This window comes from Microtus pennsylvanicus, chromosome 13 (assembly GCF_037038515.1).
Source record: "Microtus pennsylvanicus isolate mMicPen1 chromosome 13, mMicPen1.hap1, whole genome shotgun sequence".
NCBI lineage: Eukaryota > Metazoa > Chordata > Mammalia > Rodentia > Cricetidae > Microtus > Microtus pennsylvanicus.
Window position 1 is genome coordinate 67,510,205 of NC_134591.1, and position 23,349 is coordinate 67,533,553.

At 48.9% G+C, this 23,349-nt stretch overlaps 1 non-coding gene across 1 annotated transcript; it reads left to right on the top strand.

Annotated features, from left to right (window-relative positions):
* The first annotated feature begins 21,368 nt into the window (after window positions 1-21,368).
* On the top strand, window positions 21,369-21,471 carry LOC142834562 (U6 spliceosomal RNA). The gene has a single exon (XR_012907642.1). It is a non-coding gene; the product is annotated as a U6 spliceosomal RNA (small nuclear RNA).
* Window positions 21,472-23,349: the final 1,878 nt, after the last annotated feature.

Here is a 23,349-nt window from a genome sequence, read left to right on the forward strand (position 1 = left end):
TTAATGTCAGGCTCTGCTGTGTTATCCCAGGAACAACGATTATACCTCTCTGAGCCTCAATTATTTTATTTGTGAAATGATGAATAGTGGTTAGAGAGAAAAATAAAAATAAAAAATAAAAAGAAATCGAATTGGCCAAAAGGTGTCCTTTGACCTTTCCTTGTTGATTTATCTGATTCTTATTTATTGGTGCCCCCACAAATGTCCATTTCCTTGAGAGTGGGAGTCCTGACAGTGCAGTTCCCAAAGCCTGGTGTACTCAGATGTGGTTGTTTTTGTCTTTGTTTTTTTTTTCTTTGTTTTTCAAGACAGGGTTTCTCTGTGTAACAGCTCTTGCTGTCTTGGAATTCTCTCTGTACACCAGGCTGGTCTCAGACTCACAGAGATCCACCTGCCTCTGTCTCCTGAGTGCCCCACCACTGCCAGGCCCCAACTGTTTTGCTCTTAAGGCGTGCCCACCAGGTGCCCACCAGGATCCTTCTTCCTGTCCTCCTTGAACTCACAGATTGTCTCTAGAGAGCACAGTCCTTGCCTGGCAAATCTTGGCAAAGGTAGCAGGGGTCATCCCAGTGCAGGCCACCACGCCAGCTGTGGGGTCTCCTTGGCCTCCTGCAGGATCGTGTTCTTGTCCTTGCTCAAGGAGAAGGCATCTCCTGCCAGCATTTCCTTACTTCCTCAGGCACCAAGGAGTTTCGTAGGTTTGAGTCACAGAATAACTCCGTGACGTCATCAGAGATAGCCACCCTAGATGCCATTTTTCAGGAGACCACAAGGCGAGCCACAGAACATGGGAACCACCACAGCTGCTACCAGAAAGATGGTTTTTATTAACATTCGTGTATCTTTACTGTCATTGCGCACGTGCGTGCATGGTGTGTGTGTAGGCATGCGCATCACACGTGTGGCAGCAGAGGACAACTTTACAGAACTGGTTCTCTCCTTCCTCCTGTGAATGTGTTGGGGGCGAGAGCTCAGACCACCACGCTTCACCCCTAGGACGTCCACACGCTGAGCCATTGTGCCCGGCTCATTTTAGTTCTTTTAGGTTTATTATTCTATTTTATATGTGTGGGTCTTTCGCCTGCATTATGTGTGCAGCACATGTGTGCCTGCAGCCTGTGGAAGTCAGAAGAGAACATCAGATCCCCTGGGACTGGAGGTATGGATGGTCGTGAGCTACCATGTGGGTGCTGGGGACCAAACCTGGGTCCTCTGCAAGAGCGGCAAGTGCTCTTAACTGCTAGTCCTCCTCTCTTACCCCTTATTTTATTTTAACAAGATTTAATTTGTACAGTATGGAAGATCAGAGGTTCTGGAACTTTGTTTTGTCACAGAATGGGTTACTTCCACATTAGCTTCCATATGAAGATCCGATTCCTAGACAAGATGAGAGCAGAGTGCCCTGGCTGCTGCAGGGGGTGGTCCAGACGTGCCTGCTCAAGGGACCTGCTGCTATCCAGCTTCCACAGACCCCCTGGACCTGGAGGAACTGAGCTTTAAAAAAAAATGACTGGACCAGAGTTACTCTCCTCCCAAAGTGCAGGAGCCATGGGGAGCGGAGAGGAGCCCTTGTTCTCCCAAATTACAGATGCGAGTTGTTCATTGAGTCAGAGTCCAGCTGCCTCCTGAGGTCATGAGAAAGAAGGCGAGGGCAAGCAAGGGGCACAGGAAGTGGAGCCGGCCAGCTGGGAGGCAGCAGCAGGCGTGGGTACTGTGGCCTCCTGGATGGGCCAGTGACATCACAACCCCAGGAAACAGCTGCCCAAGAGGCCCTCACTGTCCCTTGCTCCTCCTCTGGGAAGATCAGCCGCCAGCTGTCACAGTGCTCTGCCTCCTCTGAGATCGTCCCCGGGCGGGCGAGCCGTCATCTTTAGCAGTGGCACCCACGGCTCTCTGATGTGTCAGGACCCCGTCCCCTTGTGCAGCACAGCTCCCGATTGGATGTGTTCTCCTGTGTCATTGCACCAATGGAATGCTATCTCCGTGTCCCAAACGATGGCGGTTTTAGAGCAGTGGTTCTCATCCTATGGGTCACGACCTCCTTGGGGTTGCTTATCAGATATTTACATTATGATTCACAGCAGTAGCAAGACTAGAGTTATGAAGTAGCAACGAGAATAATTTGATGGCTGGGGGTCACCACTACATGAGGAGCTATAATAAAGGGTCACAGAGTTAGGGAGGTTGAGAACTGCTGGCTGAGATTATCATGTCACAAGGATTCATCCAGCCTGGCTTTGTCCAACTCCAGGGTTTCATCTCTTTCCAGGGGGCTATCACGTTCGATTCAATGCAAAGCGTATTCTTCGTACATGGCAAAATGGGGCTGTGCACTGCAAGCCCAGTATCTTGATTGATAGTAACTCCGGGCCTGCCATCCAGTCTGTCTTAGGGCTCAGGAAAGGGCTAAGCATGCTGCCTGGCACTCTGCAGTGGCATCTACTGCTTTGGCTGTCCTTATTGACCAAGGAGAACACCAAGGCTCAGGAGAGCAATGCCAAGTACTAAAGACTTGGAGTAGGCGGGTCAAGACTCATCCGCAAAGCCTCCAAGTTGAAGCCGCTTCCTTTCAGCCCTAAATTTCTCAGTCAGGAGTCTCTTTTCTCTGTGTCCACTGATTCATCTTCTGGGGCTATGGCTACAAACTACCACAGATTTGGAGTTCCCAGCAACAGTTTCCTATAATTCCCTGGAGGCTGGCAGTCTAAGATCCAGGTGCTTCAGCAAGAAAGTCCCCCTCTGGAACCATTGCTGGGGGGACGCTTAGTGTCCCCTCCCCTTCTTCCTCCCTCCCACTCTGTAGTGGTTTGTTGCCACAACCTTTAGCAGTCTGTATTGTGGGATTTTGTGACTTTACTCTCAGGCTCCGTCTTTGCTGGTCCATCTCCTCTGTCTGTCTCCATAGTGTGTGTATGTGTTTGTGTGCTCACACATGTTAGACAAGTGCTCTATTACTGGGCTACATCCCCAGTTCTCTCTTTTTACGTTTTATTTTGAGACAGGGTCTCATGAAATTGCCCAAGCTTGCCTTGAGCTTATTCTGTCATCCATGTTGGCCTTGGCCTTTTGATTTTCCTACCTCAGCCCCCTGAGTAGCTAGGATCGGAGGTCTGTACCCCAGCCTGGCTTCAGTCTTCAATTCTACTGTTTTAAGGATGCCAGTCCTTGTATTTAGGGCTTTAAATACAGGGCAGTCTTATTTCAAGAGCTTTTTTTTTTTTTTTTTTTTTTTTTGGTTTTTCGAGACAGGGTTTCTCTGTGGCTTTGGAGCCTGTCCTGGAACTCACTCTGTAGCCCAGGCTGGCCTCGAACTCCCAGAGATCCACCTACCTCTGCTGCCCGAGTGCTGGGATTAAAGGCGTGCGCCACCACCGCCCAGCTTTTTTTTTTTTTTTTTTTGGTTTTTCAAGAGCTTTAATTGCATGTGTAAGTCATCTGCTTCCACATAAGATCATATTCTCAGACTTAGACAAGGTACTGTTGCTACCACCCGGTTCAGCAAGGCAAGCCTTCACTGAGCATGAACAGCGTGTGTGCCAGGGCAGCAAATGTCTATAGCACAATGCTGCCCACTGTCTCCCAGGGAGGTAGTTTTGGGGTGGCTTTTATGGTTTTATTTATTTATTTTGCGTATGTGTGGCATCATGTGGAGGTCAGAGGACAACCTGCAGGGTTCGAGTCTCTCCTTCCACGCGTGGATTCTAGGAACTGAAGTCAGGTCATCAAGCCCCTCTCCTCACTGAAATCATCTCATTGGCCCCACGTGTTTCTTATTTTCTGACAAGGTTTTGCTACACAGCCTCAGCTGGCCTTGAGCTTTTGATCCTCCTGCCTCAACTTCCTGACTTCCAACATGTATGCTCCTGTGCTTGGAAGAGGGGTTAGGTTTTTAAACCAGCTGCAGAAATAACGAATACAAACTCACAAAGGAGAACAAGTAATGAGGCCTGGGATGGGGCAAGCGGGAGTATGTGTCAGTGCCATCCATCAATCAATCAATCAATCAACCAATCTATAGCTATCTACAAGAAAAAGTCTGTTTGTAAAAACGCAAAAAGGAGCTGGGAGATCTCCGTTGGTAAAGTGCTTGCTGCATAGGCAGAAGGAATCAAGTTCAGATCAGCAGCACCCTTGTAAAATTCAGGTACAGGGAATGCATCTGTGATCCTCATTCGCTGTGGGAGGAGGAGGGTGCGGAGATGGGCGGAGCCTAAGCACTTGGCCAGCCAATTGCTAGCTTCTAGCCAATGGCTGCGCTTCAGTTCAGTGAGACCGGGTATGGTCTCACTGTATAGAGCGACTAAAACAGGTGCCCAGTGTCAGACTCTGGTCTCCAACACACATGTCACACACGTGAACACGCACCTAAACGTATGTGCCCGCATGAACACACGCGCATACATAACATCCACACATGCAGAAAATCCTGACCCTTAGCTTTCAAACCAGGAAGAGCTCACGTGCAGTTCACCTGTCAGTGCCTTGGTTTCTCCACCCGTAACTCATCTCACGGAGCTGCGTGGTGTTGCTACCTAAGCTTTCGTCCACCAAAGCACTTGAGCTCCTCCCCATAAACAGGATCCCTGGTCTACACCAGGGAGCTGGCAGGACACCACGCTCCGAGAAAGCACCAAATGAAATACCAGGCCCCGTCCTCTGTCCCCTGATTCCTAAGTTGGGTAACAGCCAGACATATGTACAAGCGAGGTCACAGGGCAGGGTGGGCTAAAGGCCAGGAGGTGTCCCTCCAGAGAACAGAGACGGTAGGGCCGCGCCAGTGTGCTTCCTATAGGAAGTAATGTAAATCAGACCCCAGAGGACCAGTAAAAAGAGAGTCTTACACAGTGGGTGTGCACCTGCAAAAATCCCAGCACTTGGAAGGCAGAGGCAGGAGGATTGCTGTGAGTTTGTGAGTTTGAGGCCAGCTAAGCTAGAGAACAAGACTATCCTACAAGCAAAACAAACAAGGAAAGAAAGAGAAAGAAAGGAAGAAAGAAAGAAAGAAAGAAAGAAAGAAAGAAAGAAAGAAAGAAAGAAAGAAGGCTGTTAGAGAAACCCTGTCTCAAAAAAAAAAAAAAGAAAGAAAGAGAAAGAAAATAGGTTTGGGCCAGATGGTGACCTTTTCCGAATGATTCTGGCTTCTGCAGGGCAATGAGCCTCTGTAAAAGTGAGAGACTTTCTAAGTCTAAAAAGAAAAAAGAAAAAAGCCCCAAGGGTAAGTACAGAGGAGAATGTACTTAGCCGTGCCACGGGCATTTGCATTTCTTTCAATTTTGCCAATTCTGGTATCAGGCTTTATGCAGGGAATTTCCTATTGTGGATAGTTTCATATATTCATTTATATAATGTCATTAATTTTTGAGACAGGGTCTCACAATGTAGCCCTGTCTAACTTAGAACTCACTACGTAGATCAGGCTGGCCTCAAACTTATAGCCATCCCCCTGCCTCTGACTTCTGAGTGCTGGGATTACAGGCGTGCACCACCACACCTTGGCCTCATGTATTTCTAGCACATGTAGAAGTAGATGTACCGTAGACATTCAGTGGGCATTTTGTCGAATAAATATTTAACATTATCATCAGGCAGTGGCAGGAAGGGGACGCAGGGCCGTTCATATGCTAAGCCAGCACTCCACCCCTAAACTACACCCTCAGTTCATAAATTACTTTAGTCATTTGTTTTTCAAGACAGGGTTTCTCCGTGTAGCCTTGGCTGTCCTGGAACTGGCTTTGTAGACCAGGTTGACTTTGAACTCACAGACATCCGCTTGCCTCTGCCTCCCAAGTGCTGGGATTAAAGGCGTGCGCCACCACACCCAGTCATAAATTACTTTTATATTTCTGCTTTACGTAAAGCATTATGTCTTAAGCGGTATGCTAAGATTCATGTTTCCTTTCTGAAATACGAGGAATATAGGTATCCACAGCCAAACGCAGGCACTGGGCACAACTGGAAACCGTGATTGGAATGTCCAACCTCAGTTCTGTCAGGACAAAGACATACAACGCCTCAGTAACCTGAACCTTTGAAACCAAAGGGCACGAACCCGTGGGCTGTGCAGCTCTGAACTCGGGTCAGTCAAGGGAAGTGGGGTGCAAAGACTTTCTTGAAGTAAGCCTGCAATTTGAAGCCTGACACTAAAGAGAACAGGAATTCAGGGGCCCAACCTTGTCTCCTCTGCCTGGAGCCCTTGAGGATTCCACATAGTCTTCCCGCCTTGAGATAAGAAGCTGGGCAGTCTCTTGAAGGTTTATTTTGTTTCTGGAGCCTCCAGATCTAGTGGGTGGATTGTGCCTTGAAATAGAAGCATCTCGAATGGCCTATGAGTCATTCCTCCGTGCAGGCCTGCCTGAGTGGTTTCATATCCTGTTCTCAGCTATACCTTGGTCGAGGTGTGTGAATATGCGCGCCTGTGTGTGTGTGTGTGTGTGTGTGTGTGTGTGTGTGTGTATGTGTGTGTGGTTTTGTTTCAGGACTGTTTGCTTAGGATTTGGTTTTGAAACTTTTACTTTCTTTTAATAGCTTTCTTTCAAACTGGAAGATTTTTTAAATTGTTTTTTTTAAATATTTATTTATTATGTATACAATATTCTGTCTGTGTGTATGCCTGCAGGCCAGAAGAGGACACCAGACCCCATTACAGATGTCTGTGAGCCACCATGTGGTTGCTGGGAATTGAACTCAGGACCTTTGGAAGAGCAGGCCATGCTCTTAACCTCTGAGCCATCTCTCCAGGTCCTTAAATTGGTTTTTGCGAGAAAGTTCAGACCCTAGAATGACTAAGGCCCGGGAGGAACTTGGAGTTTGGGAGGAAAATTCGTGTCCCGCTGTGAATCACCCAATCACTGAGTTCTGCGGAGAGAAGAGCTTTTGAAAGGCTACTAGGTTAGCTCCTCATTATGCAAATGGGGAAACTGAGGCTCGGGGAGGGAAAGGAGTTCTACAGAGGTCCTTTGGCCTGTCAGTGGCAGGGGCAGTGCAGGTGTTAGGGCTGAGTCCCAGGCAAGTTTTGAAGCAGAGCTCATGGGCACTCTGTCTATTCAGTGGGCACATTTTCAAAATTTGTACTGGGATGGTCTGAGCAGGTCCTCAGGGTACAGACATCAAGGGGCTGTGTGGAGCGGCCACATGCAAACGTGTGATTGCCTACAATTGATCCTTCCCGGGGTCCTGCTAGGCATTGGTTTTTAAAAGGACATTGGACCAAGTCTGGGGGTGTTCTGATTCATCACAACTTGGATGGGGGTGGCTTCTGGCATCTGGTAGAGGTGGAGCCAAGGATGCCATTAGCATCCGACAGTGCTCAGGACAGACAAAAAGCATTATCTGGCTCCAAATATCCATAGCATCAGGGCAGAGGAGACCTGTGTGGACGTACGTGCTTCCACAGCCCTGTCAGCAAATGAGGCACATCTATGTAGATTCCCAGGGCCCCCCAAGTTTTTCCTTTTCAGACGACCTGCCTTAAATTTCACTTCATGTTTTAGGTTAAAGTGACATGAATTTCCTTAACAGGTCAAACTCAGGCCACCCCTCCCTGTCATTCATAATGGCTCCTGGTGTCCTTTTTGTTCAACCCCCTCCAGACACACAGGCCACTGTAGGCTATAGTGAGGATAAAAGTGGGGGCTCGCTAGCAAGTTTAGCTGGTATTCAGAAACAGACAAAAGGCAATGCAGACAGGCATGTGGCTCCCAGGCTGTGTGTCCTAGCTAGGGTTTCTATTGCTGTGATGAAACACCATGACCAAAAGCAACTTGGGGAGGAAAGGGTTTATTTGGCTTACACTTTGAAGTCACTGTTCATCATCAGAGGAAGTCAGGACAGAAACTCAAGCCAGGAAGGAACCTGGAGGCAGGAGCTGACGTAGAGGCTGTGAAAGAATGCGGCTTACTGGCTTGCTCCCTCTGGGTTGCTCAGTTCCACTCCCACAGATCCTTGGACCACTAGCACAGGGATGGCACCCTCCACAATGGGCTGGGCCCTCCCCCGCCAATTACTAAGTAAGAAAATGATTTGCCTACAGCCTTATCTTAAGGATAAAGTCATCTTCTCCGATGACTTTATCTTGTGTCAAGTTGACAAAAGACCAGCAGGCAGAACATCAGTCAGGTCCTCGGAGATAGCCTGGCCTGAAAGAGGCCTCCAGTCTGGGACAACTGCCCTGAGGCCTTGCACCTCCCTCAGGGCCCACATCTGATCCTCCCATCTTGAGCTTTGATGGCCTTTTACCCAGTCTGGGCATGCCCCATGCAGTCCACTTTAACCCTCTAATCCTGTCCTCAGCCAGGGGTGAAATTCCTACATTGGCCACTGACAAGAGCTAGCCCTGTGTGCAGCCCCCAGGCCTCACACTCTCAGCAGGCCTCTGCTCTGACCAGGACCCCTTTCCCAACCGTTCCTAGTTGATATATTAGTTAGGTTAAGTGTTTGCATTTGCTATGCAAGCATGAGGACCAGAGTTCAGATCCCTAGAACTCTATAAAGCCTGGGTGAGCATGTGGGCCAGCTTGTATTCTGGTGCCCAGGGTTGGAGACAGGAGATCCTGGGAGTAAACTGGCTAGCCAAACTAGCTAGGTCTGTGAGCTCTGAGTTCCTTTGAGAGAGCCTGCCTCAGTGAATAAGGCAGACAACTCCCAAGAGTCAACTGTGAACCTCTAAATGCCTGTTCACATGTATGCATCCACACTTGTGCAAACACACACATGTACACACACTTATGTGCAAAACAAAAAAAAAGTTAGACTTTGCTTCCAGATCATTAGAAGCCAGGTGTGTTACACACAGCTCTCCGGCTCTGGCTTCCTAAAACACTCCGCATCCACTGTACCCAGTTTTCTTTGCTGCTCTAACAAGTGAATAACTCCAAGCCAGATTGGCTTGAGACAACCCGAATGTGATCTGACCCCACTGGGTTAGAATCAAAATGCCAGCGAGACCACACCCCTTTCTGGAGGCTCTAGTTAAAACCTACTTCATGGCTTTTCTGGCTTCTAAGTTAGCCCCTATGCTTTGGCCGGTGACTCCTTCTCTATCCTCAAACTCAAAAACATGGCGTCCCTTCGCTCTTCCCGCTGCCACACCTCTCTGCCTGCTTTCCTCTGCTCCTTGTTCACATTAGAGACCCTTGCGAATTGTGCAGAATACCCCCATCCCTGATAAACTCTGTAATTGAGAACTATGGCCTTAATTCTCATTTCTTTTTGGTTTTTTTTTTTTTTTTTGAGACAGTTTCTCTGTGTGGCCCTGGCTGTCCCCGAGCTTGCTCTGTAGACCAGACTGGCCTCGAACTCACAGAGATACCCCTGCTTCTGTCTCCCAAGGGCTGGGGTTAAAGGTGTGTGCCACCACTGCCTGGCTACTTTTTTCATTTTTATTTTTTGAATGGCCTTATTTCTATCTGCAAACGAATTCCCACTTGCTGTGTAAAGTAAATGCGTGAGTTCTGTGGCGGGGCCCCTGCAGGCATCTGGGGAGGGTTACTCTCCAGTCCACCACACTAACCCACAGGGAGGGGTGAAGATCATGCTGACCCAGAGGGTTCACACTCCTCCTAAAGGGAGCCAGGCAGTTCACTTAGTGTGATGTCACTTGGCCCGAAGGCGCACTGTGACCAGGTGTGCTGGTATTTCAGGTAAATATAGAAAATCGGATTCTTAGGTGAAACATTCTAATTTTGAAATCACAGTGCAGATAAGAAAAAAAAAAAAGAAAAAAAACCCCACATCAAACCAACTCAGGTGCTATATCTGATCTGCAGCCACTCAGGTGTATTCTAGGGGCCTCTTCTGACCCATCAGAGGATAAGAATCAGGCGGACGTGCCCTGGGGACGAGGCACCATGGAGGCCTGGAGGTGGGAGGGGAAATTGAGCAGAAGCACCGAGGGTACCTGCGGGGATGCCTCAGGGGAAGGCTCTGAGGGAGAAGGGACCAACCATCTCCCTGAGGGACCAGCCATCACCTGCAGGAAGCAGCGGTGCAGCAAAGAGAAGAGGAAACCAGGCTGAGGCTAGCCTGCAGAGATCCTGCAGGGCAAGGTGGCTGTGTGCCTTGCGGCTTCAGAACAAGCCAAGCAGACCCTTTCCTGCTGCGAGATGCTTGATGCTTTTCTTCTGAAACCTTGGTGACCCTCCAGCTGGGGATGGCAGGCCTGGGCATGAAAAGAACGTCTTCCCACCCTACTTATTCATTTCTTTAGTTAGGTGTGTGTGTGTGTGTGTGTGTGTGTGTGTGTGTGTGCATCCACGTCAGCATCCGCACATACAGGCAGGAGGTCAGTGTTGAGGTGTCCTTCTTAACTAACTTTCCACCTTATTTTCTTAGACAAGATATCTCACTCCATCTGATCCTGCTAGATGAACTGGTCTTAAGGCCCAGGGACCCTGTTGTCCCATCTCTGCAGCCCTGGAATAGCAAACATTTGGCCCAGGGCCTTAGAGGGAATAGACAAGTGCTCTACCACTGAGGACACCCCAGCCCAATCTTTTAATTTTCAAAAATTACTTCATCATTGTTTTTATTTTTTAACTTATTTATTTATTTTTTGAGATAGGGTTCATTATGTAGCCCTGGCTGTCCCAAAACTCACTCTGTAGACCAGGCTGGCCTCGAACTCCCAAATGCCGGGATTAAAGGCATGTGCCACCACCACCCTGCTCTTTTAATATTTTCAAAAATTTGAACCCAACAACATTATTGCCTAATTAAATGCTCATTGAAATCCTTTTGTTTATTAAAATATTATTTATTTATTTTGAGATGGGTTAACCTAAAACACACTATTGTAGAGCAGGCTGGCTTTGAACTCACAGACATCCACTTTCTTTCTCCCCAGTGCTGGGATTAAAGTATAAGACACCGCTAAGCCTGACCCCCAAGTAGTTTAAATGCCTTGGTTTGCATCAGAAATAAAACCAAGTGGGGAGGTGGTGGTGCAGGCCTTTAATCCCAGCCCTGGGGAGGTAGTGGCAGGAGGATCTCTGTGAGTTCAAGACCAGCCTGGTCTACAGAGTGAGTTCTAGGTCAGTCAGAGCTACACAGAGAAACTCCATCTTGAAAAAGAAAGGAAGGAAGGAAGGAAGGAAGGAAGGAAGGGAGGAAGGAAGGACGACAGACAAGATTGTTGTCCTGATTATCGTCACTACCCTTCCATGAATCAGTATGTGTGACGCTTCAGGACAGCCTAGGAGAAACTGTCCACAAACTGAGTCATTTACTCTGCACCCATCGCCCACCATCTAAACCCACGGCTGTTTTCTCTTCATGCTACCAAGACCTAGCGGTCCAGGTTCACGCTTTCTATTCTCATGCATTCTGAATGAAACAGAGCTAAGACTCTAGAGTCAGCTGGCTTGCCCCTACCACACTGTAAGCCACATACTTAGCCTCTCTGAGCCTCAGTTTCCTTATCTGTAAAATGGGAGGGATAATGGCACCCTAGTTCCCGGTGCTGTTGTGACGATGAACGAGTCAATGCGTGTAAAGCACTTGAAATGGCACTGGCAGCAGGGCCCGTTAACACTGACTTCACCTGTGAGTCACTCTCCTGCAGTCAGGGAGAAAGTCATCTCAGGGAGAAAGATCGATTTGGGCTCACAGTTCTAGAGGGATGCAGTTCATCGTGGCAGCAGAAGCTCAAAACAGCCGGCTATATCAAACCCACAGTCGAGAAACAGAAAGAGGTGGATGGAGTCGGCACTTGTACCAGAAGCACCCACCCAGGAACAGTCCCTGCTAAGATGGGTGTTTCCACATCAGTGAAGATTATCTCTGCCAAGACAACCCCAGGTGTGCCCAGAGGCCCATCCCCCAGGTGACTCTAGATTCTGTCAAGTGGCCAATGGACACCAACCACCACTCTCTTCCTATTGATTCCTATTGACTGTGTTTGTTATTTTCGTCACCTTTTTTTTGGTTCTGGTTTGAGACAGGGTCTCTCTCACTGGGTAGATCTAGCTGGCCTGGAACTTGCTGTGCAGACCAGACTGGCTTCCAATTTTGTGCTGAACCTCCTGCCTCTGCCTCCCAAATATTGAGAGTACAGGAACATGTCACCACACCGGCCTTCTCAAACATCTTTATCTTTTCTGTACTTATTTTAATTTTGCTAGTATTTTCTTTTAGTTTATTTATTTATAATTTTATGTGTATGGGTGTTTTGCCTGCATGTATGTCTGTGCGGCACGTGCGTGTAGTGCCTACAGAATCCAGAAGAAGACATCAGGTCCCCTGGAACAGGAGTTACAGACAGTTGTGAGCTGCCACGTGGATGCTGGGAATCGAACCAGGGTCCTATAGGAGATCAACCAGAGCTCTGAGGTGCTGAACCTTCTCTCCAGCCCTGCAGTATTGATTTGTGTGTGTACACATGTATTCACACATGTGCCTCAGCATGCATGTGGAGGTTAGGGGACAGCTTGAAGGTGTCAGTCCTCGTCTTCCACCACATGGAACCCCGGGGACTGAACTCAGATTGTCAGCTCAGCAGCCCAGACTCTTACTCGCTGAGCCATGTGGCCGGCTTTTTCTCCGAACTTTCATGATGAATGGGAGAACTGTTTAAACGCTGACAGTTTAAGCAGGTCTTGGTGACACATGCCTGTAAGCCCAGTATGCAGGAGACAGAGGCAGGAGGATCATGAGTTCAAAATCAGCCTGGGCTACATAACTAGACCATGTCTGACAACAAACCCCCAAACCTAACAACTTACGATGTAATGAAGGCGACCTATGGAGCATGGTAAAATGAAGTGAATTTCACTGCTTGCATCAAAATCTTTACAAGCAATCTGAGGGGAGTAGTAGTGTTTACTTTTTTGTTTTGTTTTTTAGTTGTCTCATATGTATGGGTATGTGGTCTTTCATGTATGTGTCTGTGCACTGTGTGTGCAGTGCCTACGGAGGTCAGAAGAGGGCATCAGATCTCCTGGGACTAGAGTTAGAGACAGTTGTGAGGGGACGCTGGGAATAGTCTATATCCTCTAAAGAGCTGCGGGTGCTCTGATCTGCTGAACCATCTCTCCAGCCCCTAATGTTGATGTTTCCTAAACAGGGAAACAAGACTTGGAATAGATCAGCAAGTTGCTGCTTTATGCTGAGTTTGGAGTTGGAGACCACTAGGCTTCCAAGGTACAGTCAGGAGGATGACGGAAGGGGATTATAGTGAGTTCCAGGCAGTCTGGGCTACAAAGTGAATTGGCGCCTAGCCTGGGCTTCATGAGACCTGAGGGGAGTGATGTCAGGGGCAGAAAAGAGGGAAACATGGGGCATGAATTGGGTTTCCAGGACTTTCAGCTCGAGGTTGTCCTACCGAATAAGTCAAGTCACAAGGCAGAGGAGGGTTTGTTAGTTCTGGTTTGTTGGTTTTGTTGGCGGTCAGACCTCTGCCTTCATGCTCCCAGATCTAGGAGGCTCCAAGGGTAGGGATCAGGTCAGGGCTCTGGCTTAGATTCTGGTCTCAGTTTTGGAGCCAAGTCTCTCCCTCCCTTGGGAGAGGAGAGTGCGAGGGAGGGGGAGTAAGGAGCATGCTACACATGACTGGACCAGCTGCCACCAAAGTGTTCTCAGGAGGCTTTCCCAGCAACTCAAACTTACCCCAGGACTTCTGCCTGCTCTAAGGAACACTTGGCGCAACTTGAAAACCCAGCTAGTACCAGGTGTGTGGGTTCTATCCTGAGCACCAAATAAGCAGTCTGTGATAGCAGACACTTGTAAACCCAGTGCGTAGGGAAGTAGCGGCAGGCGGATCAGGTATTCAAGGTTGTCGTCCTTAGCTACCTAAGGAACGTGAGCCCAGCCAGGGTTACATGAGATCTCGTCCCTCACCCGCCCTGCCCCCAAAAAAGTTGTAATTAAAAAAGTTTAAATGAGCCAAGCATGGTGGCACTCACCTTTAATCCCAGCACTCAGGAGACAGAGGCAGGTGGATCTCTGTGAAGCCAGCCTGGTCTACAGAGTAAGTTTCAGGACAACCAAGTCTGTTACACAGTGAAACCCTGTCTCAAAAAAAAGCAGTAAAATAAAGCAATAAATGCAGAAATAAGCAAGCAAATAAGTTGTTTAAATGTGTACGTTCAAGGGCCCAGAGGCATAGAGGACACAGTCCCAGCAGTGCCCAGGACGTGAGATGTTAGGAGCACCGCAGTTTGTAACAAGCGATGTCCCCTTTCTGAGCAAACTATGACTAAGGATAACATAATAATGCCAAATATGCCAAAAGGTGTTGGGAAAACCTTTTTTTCCCCCTTCTTTTTTCTCAGAGTCGAGATCTTGACCCAGCTGGGTATAAACTTGTGGATACAGGTAATCCTCCTGCCTCAGCCTCCTTTTGGACAAGAGGTCTGTGGTAGGTCTGTGTTATGATGAGCTTTTTCTTTTATTTCCTAAGAGCTTTATTGAGCTGTAATTTACATACCATAAAATTATCTGCTTTAAGGACACTGTGATTTTTTTTTGCATACTTACAGAGCTATGCGACCATCGCTGCGTCAATTTGATAATATTTTCATCATCCCCATGAACTCCATCCCCATCTGCAATCTCCTTCCTTTCCCAGCCCCAGACAACCACTAATCTACTTGTCTCTCTAGATTTGCCTTTTATGGGAATTTCCCATAAATGGAACCATATATTATGAGGCCATGTGAGCATTGTTTCTTTTACTTAGCACAGTTTTGGAGGTCCGTCCGTGATGCTCCATGTTTCAGTAGTTTTTTATGGCTGAATAATATTCCATGTGTGACTGTCTCATTCTTTGGTGATGTAGTCACCCATTATGAGCATCTGAGTCACTGTTGCTTATTGGTGATTACGGAAAAACGTGGCTGTGAGCGTCCCTTCCAAGTCCTTTCGTTTCTCCCGGGTATCAGATATCTGGGAGGAAACTGCTGCGTCAAATAACTAACTTGGGTTTAACTTAAAAACAACAACAACAAAAAAAAAAAAACACAACAAAACAACTGTCCATCTTTTCAAAAAGTGTGTGTACCCACGTGTGAGTTCAAGCACACACACACACACGTTAATATGTACCACGTGTGTGCAGGAACTGGAGTTACAGGCAGTTGTAAGCTGCCTTCTAGGGATGCTGGGAATAGAACCCAAGTCCTTGTGGAGCAGTGAACAGCATCCTCAGCCACTGAGCCATCTATCGCTCCAGCCCCTTGCCAAGGTTTTATATTCTGGTCAGCAATGTATGAGGGTTTATTGAGAAAATTAGTACAAAAGCTTAGAATGGCATCTGGTTATAGGAGATCTTGAAAGAAGGGCAGCAGGAGTGGATGGGGGTGGGGTAGGGAGAAGGTGGGGGAGTGGGAGGAGGGGACAGAGGGGGAACTGGGATGCGTATGTAGAATAAAAAAAGATTGTTTTCATAAAAAACGGGCAGCTAGGGCTGGAGAGATGGCTGAGCAGTTAAGGGCACTGCTACTCTTTCGGAGGTCCTGAGTTCAATTCCCAGCAAGCACAGGGTGGCTCACAACCATCTGTAACTGTAGTCCCATGGGATCTGATGCCTTCAAACAAAACACCCATATACATAAAGTACATAAATAAAAATAGTTTTTTGTTTGTTTGTTTGTTTTTTGTTTTTTTTTTTTTTTGGTTTTTCGAGACAGGGTTTCTCTGTAGCTTTGGAGCCTGTCCTGGAACTCGCTCTGTAGACCAGGCTGGTCTCGAACTCACAGAGATCCACCTGCCTCTGCCTCCCGAGTGCTGGGATTAAAGGCGTGCGCCACCATCGCCCGGCTTGTTTTGTTTTAAAAAGGCAGCCGACACTAATAGGGGTTTCCTTTCTTTTCTCCTCTTTCTGTTTTTTTTCTCCCTGCTCTGAGGCTTAAACCCAGGAATTCCAGCAGGGCCTAGGTGAACTTTGGATCCAGCCCAAGGTGAGGGTCTAACAGAGTTAGAGTTACCAGAACATTATTGTTTCCTTCCCTGAAAAAGCAACTCTCTCTCCCTTCCCTTCACTTCCCTTCCCTTCCCTTCCCTTCCCTTCCCTTCCCTTCCCTTCCCTTCCCTTCTCTCCTCTCTCCTCCCTTCTCTCCTCTTCTCCTTCTCTTTCCCCTCTCCTCTCCTCTCTTTCCTCTCTTCTCTTCTCCCCTCTCTCTTCTCCTATTCTCTCCCCTCCCTCTTCCTCTCCCCTCACTTCCCTCCTCTCTCCTCTTCTTCCTTCTCTCTTCTCCTTCTCTCTCCCCTCCCCTCTCCCTTCCCTTCTCTCTCCTCTCTTCTCCCCTCTCTCTTCTATTCTCTCCCCTCCCTCTTTCTCTCCCCTCACTTCCCTCCTCTCTCCTCTTCTCCTTTCTCTCTTCTCCTTCTCTCTCCCCTCCCCTCCCCTCTCCCTTCCCTTCTCTCTCCTCTCCTCTCTTTCCTCTCTCTCTCCCCTCCCTTCCTCCCTCTTCCCTCCCTTCCCCCTCTGTCCCCTCCATTCCCCTCTCCTTTCATTTCTTCTTCTCTCCTCTACCTCACTCTCAGTTTCTTTTCTTCTCCACTGTTGAGGATTTAATGTAAAGTCTTGTACACGCTAGACAAAAGCTCTACCACTGAGCTACACCCCAGCCTAATAAAGAGGAGCCCATCCAGAGAGTTCCTCTGACCTGTCGGGACCCCTTCTTTATCTGTTTGCGTGCCCTTCAGCCTGGTTTCCCAAATTCTCCAGGCACCACACCTCCATCTCCTTACCCAGTCGTGGCTAGTAGGTTCCTCTGCTTGACCTCTGCCCATTCTCTCCGATGAACTTTACCCCACATCATTTTCTGCTCATCTTCTTCAGTGTCTTTTAAAGCCCACGTGGACTTTCTTACATCGGCATTGTCCAGGCAGTAGCCACGGTCCTAGGTGGCCATTGAGGCCCTGAAATGTGGTTGATCAAACTCAGACAAGGCTGAACCTAAACCACTTACCACATCTTAATAATTTACTGTAGAAAATAGTGTACAAAGAATAGATTTTTATATCATTTTATTTTGGGATAATAAGGTCAGATGAGATTATTACTATATTACTGAAGCCATTTCCACCGTCTTTCTAAAATATTTATTCATTTATCTATTCATTTGTTTGTTGTTTTCTTGAAACAGTCATAGCCAAGAATGATCCTGAATTTCTGCTCCTCCTGCCTCTGCCTCCCACATGCTAGGATTAGAGGGATGCGCCACCACACCCCACGGTGTCCTGCGCCACCACACCCCACGGTGTCCTGCGCCACCACACCCCACGGTGTCCTGCGCCACCACACCCCACGGTGTCCTGCGCCACCACACCCCACGGTGTCCTGCGCCACCACACCCCACGGTGTCCTCTTTTTTCTTTAATTTGTTTTCATTTCGTGTGCATTGGTGTTTTTCCTTCATGTATGCCTGTGTCAGATCTGGTGTTGCATCCTGGACTTACAAACAGTTGGGAGCCACCATGTGGGTGCTGGGGACTGAACTCAGGATCTCTGTAAGAGTAGCCAGTGCTCTTAACCACAGAACTCTCTCTCTCTTCCTTTTTATTTATTTATTTTTTATTTTATTTTTGGTTTTTCGAGACAGGGTTTTCCTGTATCTTTGGAGCCTGTCCTTGAACTATCTCTTGTAGACCAGGCTGGCCTCGAACTCACAGAGATCCACCTGCCTCTCTCTCTCAAGTGCTGGGATTAAAGGTATGAGCCACCACCGCTCGGCTCCCCTTCCTTTTTAAAAGACAGCCAAAATTCCTTTTTAATCTTCAATTTGCTAAGAATGGAACACAGGCCCTTCTGCAGGTACCCTCCACTGAGGGACACCTCCTCAGCCCTCCTGATTGTTTGTAATGTAACCAGTAAGCCATGTGAAGTTAGTTACATACGTGGCTCACATTTCTGGTTCATATGTGGACAGGAAATGTTTACTATGCACTTGTGGAGGTCAGAGGACAACTTTTGGGAATCAGTTCTCTTTTTCCACCACGTGGGTCCTGAAAATGGAATTCACCCATTGGGCCATCTCTCCAGCCCTATGTCTTACATTTTAGTGTCGTCTTGCCTGCTGGTCTCTGACACAAGGTTCACTACACTCCCGTGGGGTGAATGTTGTGACTATCTCTTCTTTACAAAGAAGTAAATCCAAGGGAGAGTGTGACCTGCCCAAGGTCACGCCTGGGCACTCACAGATTCCAGTTTCCAACCAAAGTTCTGTGACTCCAAAGTCTATCTTCAGTGGGACCTTGCTGCCCAGGGTAGATCCGGAGTGTACTTGATTAGACCAGCTATGAGCGATAGCGAATCAATCTAATCAGAACCCAGGCTGAACGCTGGTCTTCCATAAAGACAAAATGAGAGAACAGATTACCATAAACAATACATTGCTTTTTACTGACTCTTGGGATGTGCGGATGAAATAAAAGACGGGGACCACTGATCTGAGCAAGAATCTCATCTCACAAGTGTGGAAGCTGATGCTCAGGCAGGAGGATGAATTTACCAAGGGCTCCTCTATGCTGGCAGTCTTTGGAGTTGTGCTTTTGGGAATCCTCGGGTAGGATCCTTGGGGATTTTGGTCTTTCCGAGGAAGGTTTCTGTCCCCAGCCACCTGGAAGCCCTTTTCTTGAGTCCTCCCTTAAGATTGCCCCAAAGCCTAGAGCGAGGAGGGGGACAACCCACTTCCCATCAGGATCCCAAGGCCACCATCCGATCCTGGGCCAGAAATTCCTTTCAGAGACTTAAACCGAGACGAAAATAATTGTGAACCTTTGGAGGTCTCCAAGAGCCGACTGCTTCACTTCACTCCCGACTTAGGGGACTCAGTATTCCTAAGCGTCTTTTCCGAGGTGGGCCTGGCCCTCACAGCTCTGCCCCCATCTGCTCTCACACGTGGTGGGGAGGTGTTGAAACAACCACCTACTTCCCCGGTGCCCTCTTCCCAGCCCTGTCCAATGAGGCGGGAGAAACGGCAACAGAGACATGCTGAATCCATCAAAAGCCCGAACCCCGGAAGCCACAGGCAGAGGCTGAGAAGGCGCCACTGAGATAGAAAGGCTCGGAAACAAAGGCTCAGAAAGAATGCCCTGGACAAAGAGGGAGACTCGGAAAAAGGCCTCGGGAGAGCGACGAAGGGGCCAGAAACGAGGGAAAGAGACGGGAGAACCAGAAAAGAGAGAGAGAAGAGGGGGAAGACGGAGAAGTCAGAGTTTGAGAAAAGGGGTGGAGGATGGAGACAGCGCTGGCAGGAGACTCAGGCGCGCGGGGCCGGGCGCGGGTCCCAGGTCCCCGGGGGCGGACCCTGCTGGTGGCGCCTGGCCCCGCTGCGGCCGTCGGAGCAGCCACATTCCTCCGGGTTTCCCACACATTCGCCATCAAAGCGTCCCCAAAGCCCCAGCTTTTCCCGCGCCCCTCCCCCGCCACTGGCTGGAGAAGCTATTTTTCACCCCCTCCTGGTCTTTAATCTGTTGTGGGAAAAGAAAGCGGCTTTTGTTGAACGAGGGGCTGCGCGGGGGGCGGGGAGGAGGCACGGGCGATTGTGTGTCCCGCAGCTGCGCGCCAACGATGGGGTGGGGGCTGCCGGGGTGCAGGCCGAGCTGGGGCCGTCCGGGAAGGTGGGCCAGGGAGGTAGAGACAGCCTGGTCCCGGGGTGCACGTCAAGCTGGGCCTGCCCATGAAGGTGGGTTGGAACTATAGAGTGTAGGGACGGCCGGGGTGCCGTCAGGGAGGATGGCAATGGAGAGGGAATGGAGTCCTCTTGCCATTGTTCCCTTGGCCAGGAGATTGCAGGAAGATGGACTCATACGGGCTGGGTGTATAGAATTCTGCCCAGGCTGGGGCTGCAACCCTGCAAAGGACAGACCGCGATTAATGTTTGGTTTTTATGGGCTGGGCATAGAGCCCGGCGTCTCTTGCATGCTAGACAAGCACTGTACCAATGAGCTACATCCTCAGCCAGACAGCTTGCACTTAAATCCATCCGGCTGCGTGCAGTCCTCACCTGGGACCCAGGCATGCAACTCACACCCAGGCAGCCTCACTCCAGAAAGTGGGTACGACCCACGCTCGTATTCAAAGACACACACGCTGCCTGACGCCAAAGTTCTGTGGGGCTTTCGAATGTGTTTCCTTCGACTTCCATCCCCAAAGCGTTAGTTTGTAGCCCTCCCTTTCCTACCTCCCGACAGCTAGCTGTGTGACCTTGGTCAACTGACCTCACCTCTTTGCGCCCCAGTCAGTGTGAGAGTTGAGGGTGCTGACGGGTAAAATGCCTGCTCAGTTGGGTTTGGAAGGATGGCGAATTTAAGGACAGCCTGGGCTACATAGCAAGATACCGTCTCCTGAAACATAAACAAACGAAATGTCAAACTAGTGTTTGACACTCAGCAAACGCTATGGCTGCTGTGCAAGTCACTGCTACACAAGGCGGCTTGGTGATTCACAGTTTATCCTCAGGAGCAGTGTGGCCTGCAGGAGGCTCCCTGCGAGCTCCAGCCCAGCCTCTGCCTTCTGGCACCCCAGACTTCCCAGCACTCTGCAGAGTTGTGGCCCAATTGGGGGTGGGAGATCCCTTCCTCTCTGGCAGGGTCAACCCTGTCGCCAGGCCCATCCCTCCCCTCCCCTCCCATCTCCTTCCCCTGGCAGCTTTTGAACTGCAGCTGGGCCCCAGGCCAAAGCAGGACAATGTCTGGGCAGGGTGGACACTGTTCTTCAAGGTCTTTTTTGTCTTCATCTTTCCTTGCCGTGGACTCTGGACCTCACCATCCTTCCGGGGCCTTTCCTGAAGCCCAAACTCAACTCTCTGCTATAGAGAGAGAAGTTGGGAGCCACAGGACCGAGGGACAACCCGAGTTTAAATTTTAAGTTTCTATTTTGTTTGCAGTGCAGGACATCAAATCCTAGGGCCGCATCACCTCTGTGCTACACCTCCCCCCCATCCCCCAGGCACAGTGATTCTATATTAAATTCTGCAGGCCAGGGCCTGGCCATCTATACTTTGTAATCTCAGCACGCAGGAGGCCGAGGCAGGAGGATCATCACAAGTTATAGGTCAAGCTGGTCTACTCATGAGTTCTAGGCGAGCCAAGGGCACAAAGACCTGACTCAAAAGAACAACAGCAAAAATAGAAACCCAAATCCTGCCTCTAAGTGGTGGTGTCCCAAAAGTACTTAGGATGACTGGGGTAGAACTGAGCTTAGTTGTCATTATTTTAATTTTATTTTATTTATTTATTTATTTATTTATTTTGGTTTTTCGAGACAGGGTTTCTCTGTGGCTTTGGAGCCTGTCCTGGAACTAGCTCTTGTAGACCAGGCTGGCCTCGAACTCACAGAGATCCGCCTGCCTCTGCCTCCCGAGTGCTGGGATTAAAGGCGTGCGCCACCACCGCCCAGCTTTATTTTATTTTTTTATGTGTGTGTGTGTGTGCTCACTTCAGCAGCACATATACTGAAGTTGGAACAGTACAGGGAAGATTAGCATGGCCTCTGAGCAAGACCTGAAAATTAGTGAAGCATGCTGTATTAAAAAATTCTGCAGCAGCCAGGTGGTGGTGGTGGCACATGCCTTTAATCCCAGCACTTGGGAGGCAGAGGCAGGTGGATATCTGTGAGTTTGAGGCCAGCCTGGTCTATAGAGTGAGTTCCAGGACAGCCAGGGCTACCCAGAAACCCTGTCTCAAAAAATAAAGCAAAACAATTAATGTGTGTGGGTATATATGATGTATGTAAGGTTACGCACATCACAGCACCAGCGTGGAGGTCAGAGGGCAACTTTGTAGGACTGATTCTTTCATTCTGTCTCCGCATGGATTGTAGAGTGAACTCAGGTATGCTCAGCAAGTGTCTTCATCCACTGAAGTATTTCACTACACTGACTTGTGGAGATCCCCCTGCCTCTGCCTCCTGAGTGATGAAAGTGTAAGTCTATAGCACCAGGCTCCGGCCTGCAGGATTTAATGTTATCTGGACCCGGAGTTCAAGGTCTTCTTAGGCGACACAGTTAGACTCTGTCTCAAAAACACCCACAGCTTCTCCTCAATAGAGAATCTCACACAGTGTAGGTGCTCAGAAAATACCCCCTCTGGCTTACCCCATGCCAGGGGCAAAGCGAGGCCTGGGGCACCCATGGTCACTGATCATTGGTGAAATAAGAGGTTCGGTAGCTTTCGGTTGGTGTGGCTGGAAGATGGAGAAGACATCCAAGTTGACTCTAATTTAGCAGGAGTCACCACGTAGTGAGGGTCAGAGGAAGTGTCACCCTGGGAGGGCAGCTGGAACGATAGTACAGTGTGCTTTGCTTGTGCAAGACTCGTGTGTTCTGTCTCTAGCACTTAAACGAGCCTTGTACTTCTCACGCTACCTAATAGGCCCAATTAACTTTTCCCTACCTGATGGATTACAACTTCTGGGGCTGGTGAAATGGCTCCGTCAAGTGAAGTCACTTTTCACAGTGCCCGCGGACCTGAGTTTGATCCTCTGGAGCCACACAGTGGAAGGAGAGAAGCAACTTTTGTAAACTGACCTCTGGCCACCACGCATGCACACACACACACACACACACACACACACACACACACATACAAATACATGAATAAATGCAATGACAGTCATTTCTGAGAGGTCCTTGGGAAGGGTAGAGAAAAATGAATATATGCAGACGGTTAGAAGCTTTGGAGACAGGATGAAAATCTTGGCTTTCCCACTGAATGGTTGTATGACCTGGTAGAAATCGCCTCTCTGAGCCCCTTATGCGGCCACAAAATGGGTCAGTGAAGCTAGGCATGGGGGAGCACATTTGTAACCCCATTACCCAGGAGGCTGAAGTGAGAGGATTTTAAGTTTGAGGATAGCTCAGGCTACAAGGTGGAGACTCTGTCTCAGAAGAGTTAATGAGAAAATGCAGGGCCAGGGTCTGGGCTGAGAGTGGAGGGCATAGCACTCAGAGGCCCCAGGTTCCACCCCCAGCACTGTAAAAACCAAACCAAATCAAACCAAACCAAACCAGCAAAGATTAGGTAAACAGTGCTGGTCAATCAGGACTCAACAGTGATGAAGGCAGCAGGCAGTGACAGCTTCAAGTATTTCTATAGTGTGGAGGAACCCATCTCAAAGCCCCCTAAAATGTCCACCTTAGAAGGACTTAGGTCCCCATGCCTCTTATATCGCCTTATATTGCCTTTCTCAGTATTGCTCACATTTCTGAGAACTGCCTCTGGAGGAAGCACTAACTTCAAGGGACACATCATATCACATAAAAGCAAGTACTTCCCATCTTCCGTCCCCTATGGTCCTCCCAGCTGCCAGGTGTACAGCTGGGAAATGCTCAGCCCATCTTTATGGCCACTTTCTGAACAAACAGGTAGATATCAGAAAACGCATGGTCTGGCAAGATGATTCCGTGAATA